This window comes from Centropristis striata, chromosome 5 (assembly GCF_030273125.1).
Source record: "Centropristis striata isolate RG_2023a ecotype Rhode Island chromosome 5, C.striata_1.0, whole genome shotgun sequence".
NCBI classification, from domain to species: Eukaryota; Metazoa; Chordata; class Actinopteri; order Perciformes; family Serranidae; genus Centropristis; species Centropristis striata.
Genome location: NC_081521.1, coordinates 3,453,469 through 3,474,021, shown reverse-complemented (window position 1 = coordinate 3,474,021; position 20,553 = coordinate 3,453,469). Strand labels below are relative to the sequence as shown.

Below are 20,553 nucleotides of genomic sequence, written 5' to 3'. Positions count from 1 at the left end.
TTTTTGGTCATTTTGTGTGGGGTTTTTTTTATAATTTCGTGTGTTTTTTTTTTTTTATAATTTTGTGTCTTTTTTAATAATTCTGTGTCATTTTTTTGGTAATTTTGTGTCTTTTTTGAATATTTTTGTGTCTTTTTTAATGAATTTTTTTTAAATAATTTTTGGTCATTTTGTGTGTTTTTTTATAATTTCGTGTCTTTTTTAATAATTCTGTGTCATTTTTTGGTCATTTTGTGTCTCTTTTGGTAATTTGTGACTTTTTAAAATATTTTTGTGTCTTTTAATAATTGTGTCTTTTTTAAGAAATTTGTTTGGAAAAATAATTTTGTGTCTTTTTTTTGTAATTATGTGTCAATTTTTTGTAATTTTGTGTCTTTTTAAAAATATTTTTGTGTGTTTTTTAATAATTGTGTCTTTTTTAATAATTTTGTGTGTTTTTTAAATAATTTTATGTCTTTTCTGTAATTTTTTGTCTTTTTTGGTCATTTTGTGTCTTTTTTGGTAATTTTGATACAGCCCCCAGGTAATTTGAGTTTATGACCCCTGCTATAGTGTGTTTGCACAGTGGAAACACCCCGAGACAACTCAGGTACCTCATACAGTACACACACACACACACACACACACAGAGAAAGGGAGATGAGGTGGTGTGTGCGCATGCCCCCTCCGTGGCCCCGCCCCCTGCCTGCTGCCCCTCATATAGGCTGATCCTCTCAGACACAAAGCCACAGGGATGGCCTAGATTCCTGCACATGCACACACAGGCCGGCTGACAGACTCACACATATACATTACAATGTAGAGCAATCTGCAGAATGTACACACGCAGATACAGTTTCACTTTTTGTTCTTCAGTCAACATTAATTCCTACTCAACTGTGAAATTACTGTGTTTGATGTTCAGAACACTGCAGAAAACATGAAGCTTACCAAGTATTTTCTTCTTATTTCGAGCTATAGTATCTAAATTATATTGTTTTGAGTATAATTTACCTACTGACTATAGCTGTATGTGCTTATTTTATTATTACACTGCAAAAAAACACTAAATCTGAGGGAAATGATCTTGCTGCATGGACAGATAATTTACCTTGACAATTTACATTTTTTAATTTATCTTGTTTTAAGAGTTAATTTCTTATTTTAAGTGTTCAACATGCTTATTTCTAGATTTAATAATCTCAATTTAAGAAATCTTGTCAAGGTAAATTATCTGTCCATGCAGCAAGATCATTTCCCTCGGATTTACTGTTTTTATCTGGTTTTCTTGCTTATTTAATTAAATTATTATTATTATTATTATTATTATTATTATTATTATTATTATTATTATTATTATTATTATTATTATCATTATTATTATTATTATTATGTGCTTATTTAATTATTATTTATCTTATTGTTTAAAGATGTTTTTTAGGACTGACATTGTGAGCTTTTTTTTTTCTCCTGCTTTTGAAGCTATTCAACTGTTGAATATGATGAATTTTTACACAAGTTTTGCCACAATTGCTCAAAATAAGTAGAAAAAAGACACAAAATTACTGATAAAAAGACACAAAATGACCAAAAAATGACTCAAAATGACAAAAAAGACAGAAAATGACCTGGAAAAAAAACACAAAATGACCAAAAAAAGACACAAAATTACTGAAAAACCCCCACAGCATTACCAAAAAAGAGAAACAATTATTTAAAAAAGACACAAAATGACAAAAAAGTGCCTAGATATTTTTACTTATTTAAATAATTCTTACAAAGAAAAATGTACTTACTGCACTGGCTTATGATTTTACTTGTTTCGAGCATGTATTTGTTTAATTCTTGTTATTTATTTCTAATTTTTTGGCAGTTGCTTTTTGCAGTCTATCACTGGCTTTGAGGCACTTGTGAGCTGTGCAGATTCATGCTGTTTTTAAATTTTATTTATGGATTTATTTGAGGTTTTTCTTGTCGCTGCAGCAGCTTTTGGTCAGACTGTGTCTGACTTTAACATACATACCACATGACCATTTAGCTTTGACATTTATATTTGGGCGCTCGGCCAAAAGTCAAGCAAGATTAGCGTCATAATGATTGCAGCAGTTGGAATTTGCCTGAAGAAAGTTAAGTTTTGAATCACAATCAGACCAGTTATAATATAGTTTTGTATGGTACGGAGTACTATGAGTATATTATAAAGTATACTCAGTTTTTAACTTTTATGTTTTTCATTAACTCTATGGAGTTTTGGGCTATTTTGTCAATTTTTTAATCCTTTCCATCCTGCCTGTATTCACCACTTGTTGCCATGTTGGTATATTTTTTTCATCTATATGACCTGATAATAATAATAGATTTTTTATTCTGATTTACTGGATTAAATATTTTGAACCAAAGAAACAAAGAAAAACCAACATAAATGTGATCTTGTGATTGTGTGTGATCCTGTCATCAACTCTGGTTTTTATTCTAGTGGGAATCTATTTTATTTGGGTCTTGTGTGTTTTGTGGAACAATTTTAGTCATTTTTTGGTCTTTTTTGGTAATTTTGTGTCTTTTTTGTATCTTTTTTGGTCATTTTGTTACTTTTGTTGTGTCTTTTTTAGTTATTTTGTGTCTTTTTTAGTAATTTTGTGTCTTTTTTGTGTGCTTTTTGTGTCTTTTTTTAGTAATTTTGTGTATTTTTTAATCATTTTATGTCTTTTTTTGTATGTCTTTTTTGGTCATTTTGTGTCTCTTTTAGTTATTTTGTGTCTTTTTTAGTCATTTTGTGTCTTTTTTTGTCATTTTGCCTCTTTTTTAGTAATTTTGTGTCTTTTTTTAGTCATTTTGTGTCTTTTTTTAGTAATTTTGTCTCTTTTTTTAATCATTTTATGTCTTTTTTTAAGTATAGAATAGTACAGAGTATAGTGCTGTATAACAGTATAATGTATAGTATAGTCTAGTATAGAATAGCATAGATCATAGTAATGTATGACAGTATAATGTATTTTATAGTTAATATAGAATAGTACAGAGAATAATGCTATATAACAGTATATATAGTATAGGTTAGTATAGAATAGCATAGATTATAGTAATGTATGACAGTATAATGTATAGTATCGTTTAGTACAGAATAGAATAACACAGAGTATAGTGCTCTATAACAGTATAATGTATAGTATAGTTTTGTATATAATAGTACAGAGTATAGTGCAACATAACAGTATATACAGTATATATAGTATAGTTTAGTATACAATAACACAGAGTATAGTTCTGTCTGACAGTATAATGTATAGTATAGTTAAGTATAGAATAACACAGAATATAGTTATGTCATGTTATGACATGTTATGACAGTATATTGTATAGGATAACTATGGTGTAGTATGGTATGGTAGAATATAGAGAACAGGGTGTAATAATATAACAGTATATTTCAGGCTCGTCTGCTCTAGTTATTCACGTTATTTGAGGAAAATGAGATAACAGCAACATTAGAGCTGTTTACCACCGTAGATGTTCCTCAGTTACCTGAGATAAACTTGTTGATTTAACTGTAACAACATCAAACTCCATCCATGATGAAAACACCTCCACACACTGTCTGACAGCAGCTCCTGGCAGTTTTTATTTATTTATTTATTTTTTACATGTTCCATGCCTTATATCACAGAATGAATAAGAAGGGTTTCTTTCTCAAAAGATTCCTTTCACACAGCACTGAGAGCAAGTTTTGCAATACCCTAATCCAATTACAGAGGAATCAAAGCCACCAATCGGCTTCAAGATGACTTTTTTTTTCTTCTTCCGTCAGAAAGAGACAGAGCTAATGTTGCCTCTCACACTGGTACCTGCAGGAAATGTACGACAAGTTATGGATTATTTATTGGGATGTCAATTGTCAACATGGACCTTCTTGTTCTGAAAAGTCATAGGTTGAAGGTTGAAACTCTTTAGGTTTTTAGGTTTTATTTGCACGGTTAGAATTACATAAAATGACAAAGATAACAAATAGTATAAAGTGCAGGAATAGGCAGAAAACCTGGATTTAAAAATGTCATAGTTATAAGAAAGTAATAAACTGATAATAGAAAAAACACATGTATAAGATCAACAACAAGTTTTAATGACAATAACAAACATAACAATATAAAAACAAAAATGAACATGATATAAAAGTGGATTTGTGTGTGAATTATATTGTTCAAACAGCAGTTAAATGAGCTTTTAGACATCATTAGACAACATGAAACAATTTATAGAGATGAAGTTCTTTGACAGATGGGAAAATGTATTTATCCATAATTTAATCCCTAAATTGAACAATAAATTGACCTCTGCATGTCAGAAATCTTGGAGGATGAAGATCTAAAGATTGACGCGTTGGATAGGAGTGAACCTGAGGATTACACACTGTCCTGCTACAGAGCTAACTTTTAGCCTGTTAGCAATTTGCAGACTGGACGCTAAGGGGTAAACATCCCCTCCGGCTCTGCAGCTGGGAGAGACTGCTGCAGGAGGACTGTGCCGCTTCAACTCGTTCTTACTCTTCTTAAGAAGAGCCGAAAAGTTGCTAATTATAGCAACAAAGTGGCTAAGTTGGCAACACTGCTTTGCTGGCTTTTACAAATGGTGCTCGTTGTTGTGGCGCAGAGTACTACATCACATCCTGCTTAACATTCTATCCAATCAGCAACCAGGCTGTTTTCAGGGGAGAAAAAAGCCCCTGCTCTTCTACAGCAGCTATTCTCAACCTTGGGGTCCCGACCCCAATTGGGGTCGCGAGATGATTTCTGGGGGTCGCCAAATCATTTTGGAAGTCAGCTCTGTCTCCACTGTGTTAAAGAGTTAATATATTTTTGGTAATTTAATGTCTTCTTTTTGGTAATTTTGTGTTGGTTTTTTTTGTAATTTTGTGTCTTTTTTTGGTCATTTTGTGTCTTTTTTTGGTCAATTTGTTTCTTTCTTTGGTCATTTTGTGTCTTTTTTGGTCATTTTGTGTCTGTTTTTGGTCATTTTGTGTCTTTTCTTGGTCAATTTGTTTCTTTTTTTGGTCATTTTGTGTCCTTTTGGTCATTTTGTGTCTTTTTTTGGTCAATTTGTTTGTTTCTTTGGTCATTTTGTGTCTTTTTTTGGTCATTTTGTGTCCTTTTGGTCATTTTGTGTCTTTTTTTGGTCAATTTGTTTCTTTCTTTGGTCATTTTGTGTCTTTTTTGAGTCATTTTGTGTCTTTTTTTTGGTCATTTTCTTTCTTTTTTGGGTGATCTGAACTGTGCGTGTGAGATTCTTTTCAGTGAGCGGGGGTCGTGGACAACATGCATATAAAATTGGGGGTCGCGACTCAAAAAGGTTGAGAACTACTGTTCAACAGGGACGAAAAAAGTCCCGACAAAAGTCCGCTCCGGACGTCTCATATTCAAATTAGGGTCGTTTCGGCGAGTGAGACCCGCCTCATTCCAGGTATTTCCCCCAGGAATCTTGAACCCCTGAAACAGCAATGACCTAAAGTTCATATGTACTTGATATATATACATATACATATATAGCCCAGGTTCCCAGGCTGGTGCTGTGGGCTGCTAAGCCCATCAGAGAAATGACAAGAGATGGATATAGGAAGTGAATCACTCCTAATTACAGAGTGGGTAATGTGGTAATTGAAGTGCTATAATAAACCCTCCCAGGGGTGTCACAGTATAGCACCCCAGGGTCCCATCGCTCCATCTGACTTCTCCCATCAAGTCGACAAATTAGCCCTGTCCATATATAAACACAGAGCGGCTGGTTAGTGGGTTAGTGGACGTGTTGTTCACTTTACTCTTGGTATGTGTGGATACTATCGGTTTCCAGCAGGACACGGAGATCAGAAAGGGAGAGAAGAGCAAGCTGGAACTTTCATATATTATGTATAGGTAAATCATAAATAATTCATGGTGAGAAATGTGGAGTTACAATATACATGCAACACTCAAAATTGTCAAAACACACATTTGTACACAGAAATGTAGCCTAAAAAAAAAAAAAATCACCGGTCATGGAGGGAAGCAAGAACCCTGATCATGACTCAAGCTCCATGACTATTATTTTTATTATTATTATTATTATTATTATTATTATTGTCATACTTAATTACAGTTGTGGAAAGTAACTAAGTACATTTTTACTCATTACTGTACTTAAGTATCTTGTTGAGGTACTTGTACTTTACTTGAGTATTTCCATTTCATGTAACTTTATACTTCTACTTCACTACATTGTACTACATACACTACATACACTACATACACATGTGTGTATGTGTGTGTTTGTGTGTGTGTGTGTGTGTGTGTGTGTGTATACAGTATATATATCACAGTATATTTTTGCTACAAATACGGTGCCAGAGTATTTTACAGTGGAGTAATGTTTTTTTTTTTTTTAAAGTAAAAAATACTGTTTTGGCTGATATTTACATTTACAGTGTTTCATTGTAACTGAAACTGAATTAACTCATTTATTATTTTACGTCTTTTACTGTCATGGTTTAGCAGTTTTTCACTGTTAAATCTACAGACATTTTTTACAGTGTATCCCAGTTTCTCAAAGGCTACGTTAATGTCTTTAAATGTCTTGTTTTGTCATTTAAAAACACAGAAAATATTAAGTTTAACGTGATATAAAACAGATAAAAACATGAAGAAATGTCAATATTTGAGAGGCTGAAAACACAATTTTCTGCCGTTTATACATGGAAATGTATTTTTAAGGATAAATAAATAATCAAAATAGTTGGAGATTATTTTTCTGTCAATCATACACTTTAATTAAGTAAGGGATCTGAATACTATTATTATTGCCATACTTAATATGAGTGGTGGAAAGTAACTAAGTACATTTTTACTCAAGTACTGTACTTAAGTATCATGTTGAAGTACTTGTACTTTACTTGAAGATTTCCATTTCATGTAACTTTATACTTCTACTCCACTACATTTTGAGGCAAATATTGTACTTTTTAAAAATTTTTTTTAGAAATAGAGATAAGAGAATCATAATGGACAGATTTTGTACCACAGTGGTCTAAAAAAAATCATGTATGCATATCATGTTGCATATTAGTTAAGTGGTTAGTCAAGTCTGGATATTGTCTAAGTCTAATCTGCACAGTTGTAATGTAAAACGGGTCGCTTTCTGTAATTTCATCATTAATCATTTAATATGTGCACATAAATTAGCTCTATTTCTCTGTGTTGTGCTTCTGCTGTTATACGAGTTTATGCTCCTAATTTGTAAACATTAGCTAGACATGATTAAATTGGATATGAAAAGGTTAGAAAATGAGTATTTCCTGAGTTCTGCTAAATCAGAGCTGCTCTTAACCCATTAAGGCCTAAAGCGCCTGGAAAAAAATGCCTGTAAAACCTCTGGGCGATTTTCAAATGACCCCCTAAAACCTGAAGTTTTTCTGGAAATTCAACACCTACTAAATAATAGATTTTTCAGCCTCTGTAGCAGATAAAAATGAAATTCAAAAAGTATTTGAGAGCTGATACCCGTGGCTTTCATACAAAGTTGAGTTTATTTGTCCAAACCTTCAAGAAAGTTTTTTAAAAATCAACAAACTCAGCAAATGTTACATTTGACTGAATAAAAAATCCTATGCATAATACTAATACATGCCCATTAGCAAGATGCAAACATGATATGACCACTGGAAGAACAAGTCATAGTTCTCATTAGCCTACTGTAATAAAAAAAAAAAATTATCATAATAATAATAATAATACATTGTATATATTGCACTTTTCAGGGTACTCAATGACGCATAAAGTAATATAAGACATAAACAGTCATGATTTCTTATATCATCATCACAATCAATTATTATTATTATTAATATTAATATATTATTAATAATATTATTCTCGAGTTCTGCTGAATCAGAGCTGCTCTTAAATGAAGCAGTGAGGTCAGACATGTTAGTCATCTTTATTAGAAATCTATTTAAATCAACTTTTTTTTAAAAATGATTTAACCTCATACCAGTATATTATGTAATTAAAATGAGCTCTACCTTGACAAAATTAAAACACTGCTTACATAAATGCATCAGTACAATAATCTAATCATATATTCAGAATATATAAAACAATCTGAGTGGGTCCTTTCTGCATAACGAGTAGTTTTACTTTTGATACTTTAAGTACATTTTGATGCTGATACTTTTGTACTTTTAATTATATAAGGTTTGAATGCAGGACTTTTACATATTATTTTTATTTCACAGTGTGGTATTAGTACTTTTACTTAACCCTCCTGTGGTCCTGGGTCCTTTTTGACCCCAAATCATTTTCATCATAAAAGTTTACTTTAATAGAATTGCTGAAATTTTCAGCATATGTGCCCCTCTGCATCCTTTATAGATAATATACATTTCAACTTTTTTTAAGTGTTTTATACATTTTTATAGCACCCATGGTCCTCAGGGGTCAAAAAGGACCCCATGACATCAGACTGGTTTTAGGACATGTAGAAAAATATTATTAAATACTTTTTTTTCATCTTTTGAGGCAACTCATGACCAACAAATTTATATTTAATTTTCATATTTTTTCTATAATTATAGTGAAATAATAATTTTTATATATTTATATATATTTTTATAATTATATATATATATATATATATATATATATATATATATATATATATATACATATATATCTATATCTATATCAATATCTATATCTATATCTATATCTATATCTATATCTCTCTCTCTATATATATATATATCTTAGTTCTGGCTGTAAACTCCATGAGGCCAGTTTCAGTTTGATGATGATATACCAAGTAAAACTGGAGACAAGCTCAAATAGATTTAGTATCAAATGATAGAACTGGATGGAACCCTCTTATATGTTAGACTTGACACCTTTGTTCACATTTGCAACATTTCAAAGTCTTTATTGAGCATGATAGTGTTTTGAAAGTAAAAAAAAAGATTCAAAATCACATTTTATGTTGGACTAAAGGACTAAAAAAAGACACAAAATGACCAAATAAAGACACAAAATGACTAAAAAAGACACAAAGTGACCAAAAAAGATACAAAATGACAAAAAAATGACACAAAATGACAAAAAAGACACAAAATAACTAAAAAATTACACAAAATGACCAAAAAAGGACATAATGTGACCAAAAAGACACTAAAGGACCAAAAAAAGACACAAAATGAGAAGACAGAATGGCCAACAAAAAACACAGACACATAATGACTAAAAAAGACACAAAATAACTAAAAAAGACACAAAATAACTAAAAGAGATACAACAGAAGAAACAAAATGACCAAAAAAGACACAAAACGACCAAAAACGACACTTAATGACTTACAAAGACACAAAATGACTAAAAAAAGACACAAAATTACCAAAATTGTTACACTAAACACACAAGACACAAATAAAATCGAGTCCCACTAGAATAAAAACCAGACTTGATGACAGGATCACACACAATCACAAGATCACATTTATGTTGGTTTTTCTTTGTATCTATTTGGTTCAAAATGTTTTAATCCAGTAAGTCAGAATAAAAAAATCTATTATTATTATCAGGTCATATAGGTGAAAAAATATACCAACATGGCATTTAAACATTATTTAAGTGATGAATACAGGCAGGATGAAAAGGATTCAAAACCCAAAACTCCAAAGAGTTAATCGTGTATATTTTTTAAATTGCCTATTATTATTTGAAGAAATTGTTTACTACCTATCAGGCTGTGTGTTACTGACGACACCCCCCCTATATGGTAACGAGACAGCTGGCTGGAAACTGATCCGCGTCTCGACCAATGGGAGCAGACTCTGCTCCGGAGTGGAGCGCTGTGATTGGCCACTGGAGGGGAATATATATGTATAGATATGCCTGAGTGTTAAACCGAGGGGGCGGGACTATAGGAGAAGTGCTGCCCGTCTATGTTGATACAGATCTAAAAAACTGGACTAACAGTGTGTCTGCTTACGTTGCCCTTCGCGTGGACTAATGTAAGTTATTTTCCACTTCTATTCCCTATAGTGACAGTGGGTGTGACAGTGTTACAGCGCTGTTGTTGGGCTCTTTTTTCTCGTATTTGTCGTTTTTTTTTTGCTGAAGAAGTGCTTTCAGGCCGAGTGGAACACGTTTCCAGGCCAGTGAAGTGTGTTACCGTAGCTGTTGTTATTGCTCTGTAGCGGGCTGCAGCCTTTAGACATGCCGCCGTACACACACGAGCCATTTCACACAACACACAACACCACAACACACACGTTCATGTGTGCTTCATGTTCATTAAAGGTCATGTTTTTGTGTTCTAAGTGCTGCTGCTGCTGCCGTTTTTTGTTCGCCAGTGTCCGAGTCCCGTTAACGCTCATGTGTATGTGTGTGTGTGTGTGTGTGTGTGTGTGCAGAAAGAAAGAAAGGGGGGACCGCGAAAACCCCCTATATATATAAAAAAAAAAAATGTAGCAATTGAATATGGCCGAATGCACAGAAGTTGCAACGTGAGTTCACAAATGTATCAGATAAAATTGTTACTTTGCTGCTTCTCTCACTTACATGTTGCGTTTAAGTCCCACATTGTCGTCACACTGTTAAAATAATCGCCTATAAGTCATTTATTGTCATTTTTTTTCCACCTATGGTAAAATCACATACATCCTCAGTTGATCAGATCATGTGATTTTACCCCCTTTTAACATAATGGCCTATGTCAAGTGTGTGACTTAAGCGGATTTATTATGCCTAAGTCAAAATAAAATGTGACTTAGGCAATTTTTTTTTTGAACATGCCTTTGTGACTTATGCAAGATATGGCAACACTTTATTTTGAAGGTGTCTACATAAGAGTGACATGAGCGTGTCAGAAACATGACATGAGCATTAATGTGACTTCAAAGTGTCATTAATGTTCATGACACATCCCATGTCATGTTTATGACACGCTCATGTCACTCTTATGTAGACGCCTTCAAAATAAAGTGTTACCACATCTTGCATAAGTCACAAAGGCATGTTCAAAAAACAATTGCCCAAGTCATTTATTTATCTTAAGTTACATAATTTACACACAGTGTTATTACTATGCCAACAGCCATCTTTTGTTACATCATTTTTGAGTGAAATGATAATAAATAAATGTCATAGGCCTATGTTAGACTTTTGGTGAAGTTTTTTGTGTTTCCTGCAAAACTTGGAAAAATGACTTAGGCGATTATTTTATAACAGGGTGGCGATGTTGCGTCATATTCTCCTATAATAACTAAATGTCAATCGTAGCAAGCATCCTAAAGTTAAAAGTTAGTTTCTATGGTGTTTATGTGCATTGTGTTGTTGCTGAATGTCCCAGAAGTCGCGAAAACGTTTCGCAAAAAAGGTCCAAAGTCCTCCTCAAAGCACTGTTTACCTCTGCTATTGAATCGCCAGATTTATTGAATGACGTTTGGCGCAACACTGTGTCCATGCGAGACATAACTGCACGTCATCAGGGCTACCAGATCCCAGATCCAGATCCCAGATCCCAGCCCCCCCACCCCCCCAGACTGACTGACTGACTGACCGTTAGACAGCCGAGCCGGATCACTCCTGTCCTGGATCTGGATATATACAGTTTTTTAGCTTTTACGCGGAGGAAAAAGTTGTTTTTTGCAGCGTGGAGGAATAGTTAAGAGGAAAAAAAAGACTTCATTTAACCACAGCAAGCAAGCTCGGATAATTGGACCACATCGCTCCAAAAAAAAAAAAAAAAAAAAATCTGTGCTTCTTCTCTCTGCTGCCCTGCTGCACAGAGAGTTGTGCTATGCCACATCAGGTAAGAGAAGCGTTCACAGTTTTAGTTTTGTGACAGAAACGCACTAAAGTCTCCGGTTATAGCATGCAATGTTTAAGCTAGCTGCAGCACATGAGGAGTAAAAAAAAAAAAAAAAAAAAAACCCTGCAGCTTTTCTTTGTTTCCTCGCTCTACCACGTTTACATGCGTTGACGCCACATGGCACTAGATGCATTTCTGCAACAACTTGTGCACTAATAGCCTCGTCCCGGTTGTGTTGTGTGTGTGTGTGTGCGTGTGTGTGTGTGTGTGTGTGTGTGTGTTATTGTTAAAGGCGGGTGCTTCCCTCCACATTCCACATGTGTGTGTTTGCCTGCAGCAGGCGGCCACTGCTGCAAATCCCTGCAAATCCCACAACAGCGATAGGAAAAATAAAGCCACTATGAGGTTATTATTGCATTGAGTTGCTATTATTTCTGACTGTGTGTGTTTGTGTGACATGCAGATGGATGATGGGATGTGGCTTTAAGAAGTGTTCCTTCCTGGAGGGTGTCAGTGTGTGTGATGTGGAGGAAACAAAGGGACAGATCAGCGTGGAGCTTCACTCACTTACTGCAGTTAGAGATTGTGGTTTTTTTGTTTATTTGTTTGTTTATTTATTAGGATCCCCATTAGCCATCACTCCGTTGTGGGAGTAATGGCTATTCTTCCTGGGGTCCTTAAACAGGACACAATTTAAATACACATAGTAAAAGCATGCAGAGTAACAATTACAATCTAGAATCTCTGGCAGTTATAAGAAAGAAATTACAATATTAAATTCAATAATTTACCAAAAAGTGGAATACAGATTACAATACAATTCAAAGAAATTATTAAAAACAGTTTTTAAGACATACAAAATCAATACCTGGCTTATGAAACAGAAAACTTTGAGATTTCCTGTAATGTAAAGTGCATTACAAATAAAATGTATTATTATTATTAAAAACAAAAGCTAACAAACAAAGCAAAACAAAAACAAACAAGAAGTGGTGGTGTGACTCTTATTTGGTTATATAATGGTTATATTATGCGTTCATATATATAATGCCTGTTAACTTTCTGGTTCATTTTTGTTGATGGTTCCACACTGCAAAAAACATGAACCTCCCAAGTATTTTCTTCTTATGTCGAGCAACAGTAGGGCTGGGCAATATATTGATATATTTTTTAATGTGATATGGAATTAGACCATATCGTATATATCGATATTGTACTTTTTCCCCCCTTTCTTTCTATATAAATGCTGCCCTTACTAGGGTTTGTCATATTTAGTTATTTTGTAATGTTTGTTATTCTTTTCCCATATAAATATATATGTTTTTCCAGTTTCTATCCAGTAGATATTGTTACTTATTTAGATAATTCTTACAAAGAAACATTTACTTACTGCACTGGAAGATAATTTTACTTGTTTCTAGCATGTACAGTATTTGCTTAATTCTGGTTATTTATTTCTTATTTTTTTATCAGTTGCTTTTTGTAGTGCAGTACTCTGTTTTGTTGTTGTTCATGCAGGAAATGTAACTGTTTTGCTGGTTATGCTGTGAATTTACCAGCTTATATATTTCACTTAGAGGCTGAAATTTTAACCATTTAATCATTTATCTGTTTTCAGTCTTCCTACAGTTGCTGTTATAATCCTTAAACACTTTGATTTTAATGTTTTTAAAGTTTGAAAAGTGCTTGAATCGGCTTAAAATGTATGTTATAAAGGATCTAAAGTGTTCTTATAATAACATGGCACATTTTTTTTTTAAACTCTAAACTTTGTTGTGTTATCACCCTTCTGCAGAATGATGTCATCACACAGTAGCATTTAATTTAATGTAATGAAGAAGTGAAATAATCAATATAGTGTACATACTGTCTGTACTGCATGTAAATATTTAGCTTACCACAGTTATATGATGCTGGAAAATCTTAAAAAATGCACCTTGTAATATCTGATAAGTGCTTGAAAGAGCCCTAAATAGATGCATTTTCTAGCAGATTTCTATGTTTTCACACTCAGACTAAGAGTGCTCCACTTGGCTGAAGAGACATTTATTTGCATTTCACTCATACTTAAGATAAATGTGAATGAATGAGAGGATTTTTCTTTTTTTACTCCAGTCTCTAGGATTTTCTATTTGGACCTATATAGCATTGTAGGTGATTGTAGGTAGTGCTGAGCTGGAATTACAGGGACTGTTCCAGTCTCTTTTTTGTTACGTGGACTCTGTTGAATATGATGAAAGACAAAGTACCTTTTAGGCAATTTCATGCCATGACAACTGTGTGAGGTTGGTATGAAAATGATCATTTGGTTGTGTGAAGAACATTGTGGGTTTTTATGTGTTTGCTTGCTGTGGCACATTGTGATTTTACTGGCTCGTGTTTTTCCTCCATTGTGAGTAAACACACCATGTTTCACCCTGCAATAACGTGATTCACTCTCTATTTACACCCCGCTGTTTGCTGCTGGACCAAGACCTCGTATCTCCATCCGTGTCATGTTTTTAGTGTTTTTTAGCGCCTTTCTAGTGGCTACATCATGCTCTTAATAGGGCTGGGCGATATATCTATATAAAAGACATATTGATATATATTTTAAATGTGGAAATAGACCATATCTGATACATCAATATAGTTCATTTTTTTTCTTCTTGTTTAGGTTTCCATTTATGTTTCCATTTTATACGCAGAGTAATGTAAATGCATGGGATATCTGTATGTATTAGGGCTGGGCGATATATCGATATAAAAGATATATTGATATATTTTTAAATGTGATGTGGAATTAGACCGTATCTGATACATTGATATAGTTCTTTTTTTTTTCTTTCTTTATATATAAATGCTGCCCTTACTAGGGTTTGTCATATTTGATTATTTTGTAATGTTCTCATATAAATATAAATATGGCTATATGGTGCTCTAATATGTTTTAACAGACTATAATTGACCCATTTTAAGCATTTTTTGACAAAAATTTAGTTTTTTTGAGGACATCCCATAATGTGGTAGTTTGTTGCTATTTTTTGACAAATAATTCTTGACCCGTGAGTTCTGGGATTCGAACCAGCGACCCCTGTGGTAACAAGCTGATTTCCTAACCTCAGACCACCCATATATTATTGTATTTTTCAGGTACTTTCGGACAAACTATACCACCATTGGTCTATTTTATTCCATTCCAAGATATTTTTTTATTTAAATGTGCACTTTATGGAGCTTTGGTTTTAAAAATGAAAAGTCCTGTCCTGTTATACAGTATTTATGTTCACTTAAATAAACAGTTTCAATAAAAGTACTTGTGACATGTCATATTTGGCTTTGACTGAACATTTGCTCTCACTTTGCGATAAAAATATCAGGATATACATCGTATATCGATATTCAGCCTAAATATATTGGGATACGACTTTTGGCCCATATTGCCCAGCCCTATTTGAGGCTACTTCAGTGTCAGGTGTCCCGACACATTTTTTAATTTATTGTAAGTTTAATTTGCCTCTCATCTTCAAAATCCATCTGGAAGTGGATATTCCCTATTTTTCGGATATCGATATCCATCCTAAATATATATTGGGATATGTCTTTTGGTCCATGTCGCCCAGCCGTAGCTGTGAATCCAGAGTTTGTGAATGTGGAAAGCGCTGGGAGTTGAGGGGTTTTGTCATGAAAGGGATAATCGCTCTGTCACTTTGCTGCGTTGGATTCTTCATCTAAAGGTCCCTCCCACCCACCTATTACCTCAGTGGGGTACAAAGGGTCTTTTTCTGTAATGAGGTGCTTAGTGGAGCACATTGTGCTCAGGAGGTTTGTACTCTGCTGAGTTACAGGCAGGTTGTAAAATGATAACAGATGCACGGGGGCCTCAAGGTGCAGCACAGCACACTATTTTGAAACATAAGCTAATTCCAGGCAATATGGAATGCATGTGTGTGTGTGCATGTGTGTGTGTGTGTGTGTGTGTGTGTGCAGTCTATCTCACAGACACACACACGTTCACACATTTGCACAAATACCTACAGGTCTGCACACTCACACACTTTGTTGCTATGAGAACATTTTTTCCATTGACTTTGTTCAGTTCATGGAGTTTAAAAGTTGCTTCTTATTTGCACCAGGATTTCTCATTACAACACACAACTGTTTACACTTTTTTTTTCTGATATGGATCCATAGTTTTGGTTTGTGGGTTAACAATAAAAATCAATTGACCTGGTTATCATTTTCTCTATTAATTGGTTGTAAATTTGGTCTTAAATATTTTTGAGTGGGGACCCCCAATTTAACATGCATGTTGTCCAGTTCAGATCATACAAACTCAGTTGATACGACGAATTTTGGACAAATAATGAAGCAGACAACAACTAAAACATCTATCTGTCTGTACATTTATATATTTTTATATTTTGTTGTTACTTTTAATCTAAGTCCTTTGCTATCAGTTTAAAGGTCCATTCTGACCTCCTGAGTGTGTAACAGTCAGCTTCAAGCCAGAGACTCCTTGGAAAGTAACAACTTGATACTTTGGGATTTGTCAGAAAAGACACAAAATGACCCAAAAAAGAATCAAATTTACCACAAAATGACACAAAATGATCAAAATAAGACACAAAATGACCAAAAAATTACATAAAATTAAGCAAAAAATGACTCAAATTGACCACAAAATGACAAAAAATGACCACAAAAAGACACAAATTGACCAAAAAAGACACAGAATGACTAAAAAAAGACAAAAAATGAACCAGAAAAGAAACAAAATGGCCAAAAAAGACACAAAATCACCAAAAATAAGACACAAAATTAACAAAAAAGACACAAAATGACACAGCGGAGACAGAGCTGACTTCCAAAATGATTTGGCGACCCCCAGAAATCATCTCGCGACCCCATTTGGGGTCGGGACCCCCAGGTTGAGAATAGTGCTGCAGGTTTTGGGGCAGATGGATGATCCTGTTGTCTGTCGACTGTGTTCAACAACAGTTGGTGATTGTTTGAGGGCACATTGGTGTCAGTCAGTGATTTATTTATATTTGGCAGGCGGCGGCGCTGCTTCGGCCAGGTCTTGTCCTGAATCAACACTGTAGATGGGGGTTTTCAAAGTTCAGACAAATATTTGGATACTGATTCCAGTTTAATCTGCACTGCTCTCAGATTTAGATGATCCCTCGTCACAGACAGAAGCTCAGGCTTAGCTGAAGGATGTTTAAAAACAACTGATAATGTGTCGGGATGTCCTCGAGCGCTTCGGGCCCTAAGCCTCATCTGAGTTCTTTTAATAATAGTGTGTGTAATAGTGAGCTAGGGCTGGGCGATATGGACCAAAAGTCATATCCCGTTTTTTTTTATGTTGCTTAGGCCATAAAATGTACAATAAATAACAAAAAAAGTGAAAAAAAAATCACTCCATCCCAGATTCTCAAAGGTAATGGCTTTAAATGTCTTGTTTTCTCATTTGAAAACACAGAAAATATTCAGTTTAACGTGATATCAAACAGAGAAATGCATGAAGAAATCTCAATATTTGAGAAGCTGAAAACACAATTTTGTGCCATTTATGGATTAATCAATAATCCATAGTCTGAGATTATTTTTCTGTCGATCATACACTAATTGATTAGTCAGCTAATCGTTGCAGCTCTACACTGATGCAAAATCATATACCAACAATTAGGGCTGGGCGATATGGACCAAAAGTCATATCCCGATATATTCAGGCTGAATATCAATGTACAATATATATATCCCAATATTTTTATTGTAAAGTGACAGCAAATGTTCAGTCAAAGCCAAATAGGACATGTCACAAGTAGTTTTATTGAAACTGTTTATTTAAATGAACATAAATACTGTATAACAACAATATTTTTTTTTTAAATCAAAGCTCCATAAAGTGCACTTTTAAAGAAAAAATATCTTAAATAAAAGCTGCAGCTTGCCTGGAGCAAGGATCACTGTGCATATTTGAACTATATTGATATATGTGATATGGTCTAATTCCATATCACATTTAAAAATATATCGATATATCTTTTATATCGTTATATTGCCCAGCCCTATAGTGAGTGTGATCCTTCTATTCACTTAAACGTGGTGGCATCTGACACATTGAAATAACAACTGCAGCTACTAAATCTGGCACTCCTAATTATTCAGGAGCTGCTTTTTAGAAAAGCTGAAGGCTCTGGTTTGAAACCATTAAGTTTGTATAAGTGCCATTTATTAATATGATGTAGGGCTGGGCGATATGGACCAAAAGTCATATCCCAATATATTTAGGCTGAATATCGATATAAGACATATATTCCGATATTTTTATCGCAAAGTAAGAGTAAATGTTCAGTCAAAGTCAAATATATGACATGTCACAAGTAGTTGTATTGAAACAGTTTATTAAAGTGAACATAAATACTGTATAACAACAATATTTTTTAAATCAAAGCTCCGTAAAGTGCACATTTAAATAAAAATATCTATCGATATTGATAACTATATCGATCTATGTGATATGGTCTAATTCTATATCACATTTAAAAATATATCGATATATCGCCCAGCCCTAATATGATGTTAATAAAAGTTTAACTTGGAGGATGAGACTTCTGAAATTGACTTGAAGTGATCAACTAGAAGACATATCACTGCTTATGTCATACAATTACAATTATTCTGATATAATTTGACAATAATCTCCCTCATCTTTTGTTAAAAAAGTGCTGATTGATGCAGTATTTCTGCTCTACACTTCTCCTCTCATTGTGTTTTCTCTTGAATTTTCCCATTGTCTGTTTATAACCATGGTGTTTTATACTAACCACGTTCTCTTTTGCTTATTTCAAACAAAACAGTGGCAATATGTCCATAAGCTCTGAGCTGGCCAGAGAATAATAATAATAATAAATCAGCAATCCAGAGGAAGAAAAACAGACATTTGTCTGCCATGTGACACGGATAACTCCTTTTTTATTATTCCGTTGCTGCACTCTTCTTGTCTCCTCCTCCTTCCTTAATGTGGACGTGCTAAACAGGGGCTAATGGATTCCTTATGAGAGGTAATTGTGTAGCTACAACATAAATGTAATAGAGGCTCTGGTGTTGTGGCTGGTGTGATTAGGTCTTGTTTGAAGCCCCGAGGGAGGTTGGCGAGATAAACGTCAATAGCGGCTACCATATAAGTAGTGCTCGGAGAATTGCAATTTCTCGGGGTTTGAAATTTGAAGGACTCCGTGTTGGTGGTGAACGATGGCATAGACTGTAGATGAGATGTTGGGCTGAGTGCTGGGAGCACAGCAAACACTGCCAGGGTTAGAGTATGGAAATATGTGCCACCAGAAACTGGATTTGAATTATTCATATTTGAATTTGAATGGCTTAACTTGAATAATTGCAGTGAAAAACTGAATTTGAATCACATCATTTGAATTTGTGTTGTTCAATTTGAGTCATTGCATTGAAAAACTGAACCTGAATTGTAATTTGAAATTTAATTTATTAGTTGGGAACTGAACATCCAGTTCTCGCAATTCAAATTCAGTTCGCAAAATTAAATTTCAATTTTCTGCGACAAACATCCGGGTAGTTGAGGCAGAGCGCCTCTTCGGCCAATCAGCACCTCCGTTTTCTTTTGTAACATTTGTTGCCGCCCGGTTGCCATATCGCCTCTTCGGCCAATCAGCACCTCCGTTTTATTTTGTAACATTTGTTGCCACCCAGTTGCCATAGCGCCTCTTCGGCCAATCAGCACTTACGTTTTCTTTTGGAACATTTGTTGCCACCCGGTTGCCATGGCGCCTCTTCGGCCAATCAGCACCTCCGTTTTCTTTTGGAACGTTTGTTGCCACCCGGTTGCCATAGCGCCTCTTCGGCCAATCAGCACCTCCGTTTTCTGCACTCGATGCGATATGGTCCAATTCCATTTCACATTTAAAAATATATCCATATATCGCCCAGCCCTAGTATGAACAACATGTTTATGTGGATTTAGCACCAATATGACGCTATTATTATGATACAGTATACATACAATATATTACATTTAGAATGAAAACTGAGAATAAAAGAACAAAATAAAGAATAAATAAAATACAATATACATTAGTATTGTATATTCAGTATCAGTCAATTGATGACCATTTAAATAAAGAATAAATGGCATTTCACTTAATAGCCAACACCATTTCCAAATCACCCCAAGCATCATTTTCTGTATTATATTATCTGTAAAAAAGAGGTTAAAAAAAGGTTAAATATTAAATACTTTATCCACCTACAGTGTATTTAAGTGGACTTTTACATATAGTTAACATTTTGGACAAATTATGTAATTTTTTAAATATGCCATAATGTTACAATGTAAACGTGGATTGTATTTTTCTCTCATTTTAGTTCATATTTATTTTCCTATATATATATATAAATATTGATATCAGATGTATATGGAAAAAAAAGAGTGGTTACACCAGCTGACAATGGGTTAGATCACGTCATTGACCCATAAAAGAAACAAAATTGAACTATATTGATACATGCAATATGGTCTAATTCCATATCACATTTAAATACACCGTATTTCCTCAATTTAAAGCTGTGCTGTTCATTGTTTGTTTACATCCGAGTACTTCCAATATGGCCGACATAACTGGCTACAATGAGCTGTGTAAAACACTCTAAACACAAAAGTGCCGGTCAGAGCTGTTCTGATTTTCTTTTTTTTTTATAAAAGCCTCCTTCAAATAATAGCCTGCCCCTATTATT

General features: G+C 34.0%; 1 protein-coding gene across 1 annotated transcript in view; it reads left to right on the top strand.

Moving 5' to 3' along the window:
- Positions 1–9,833: 9,833 nt before the first annotated feature.
- The window catches only part of LOC131972265 (vitamin D3 receptor A), a 148,711-nt gene continuing 137,991 nt past the window's right edge, over positions 9,834–20,553 (top strand). Inside the window, exon 1 of the mRNA XM_059334070.1 lies at positions 9,834–10,000. The gene's annotated coding sequence lies outside the window, so the exon portion shown is untranslated. The remainder of the gene's footprint in view (positions 10,001–20,553) is intronic.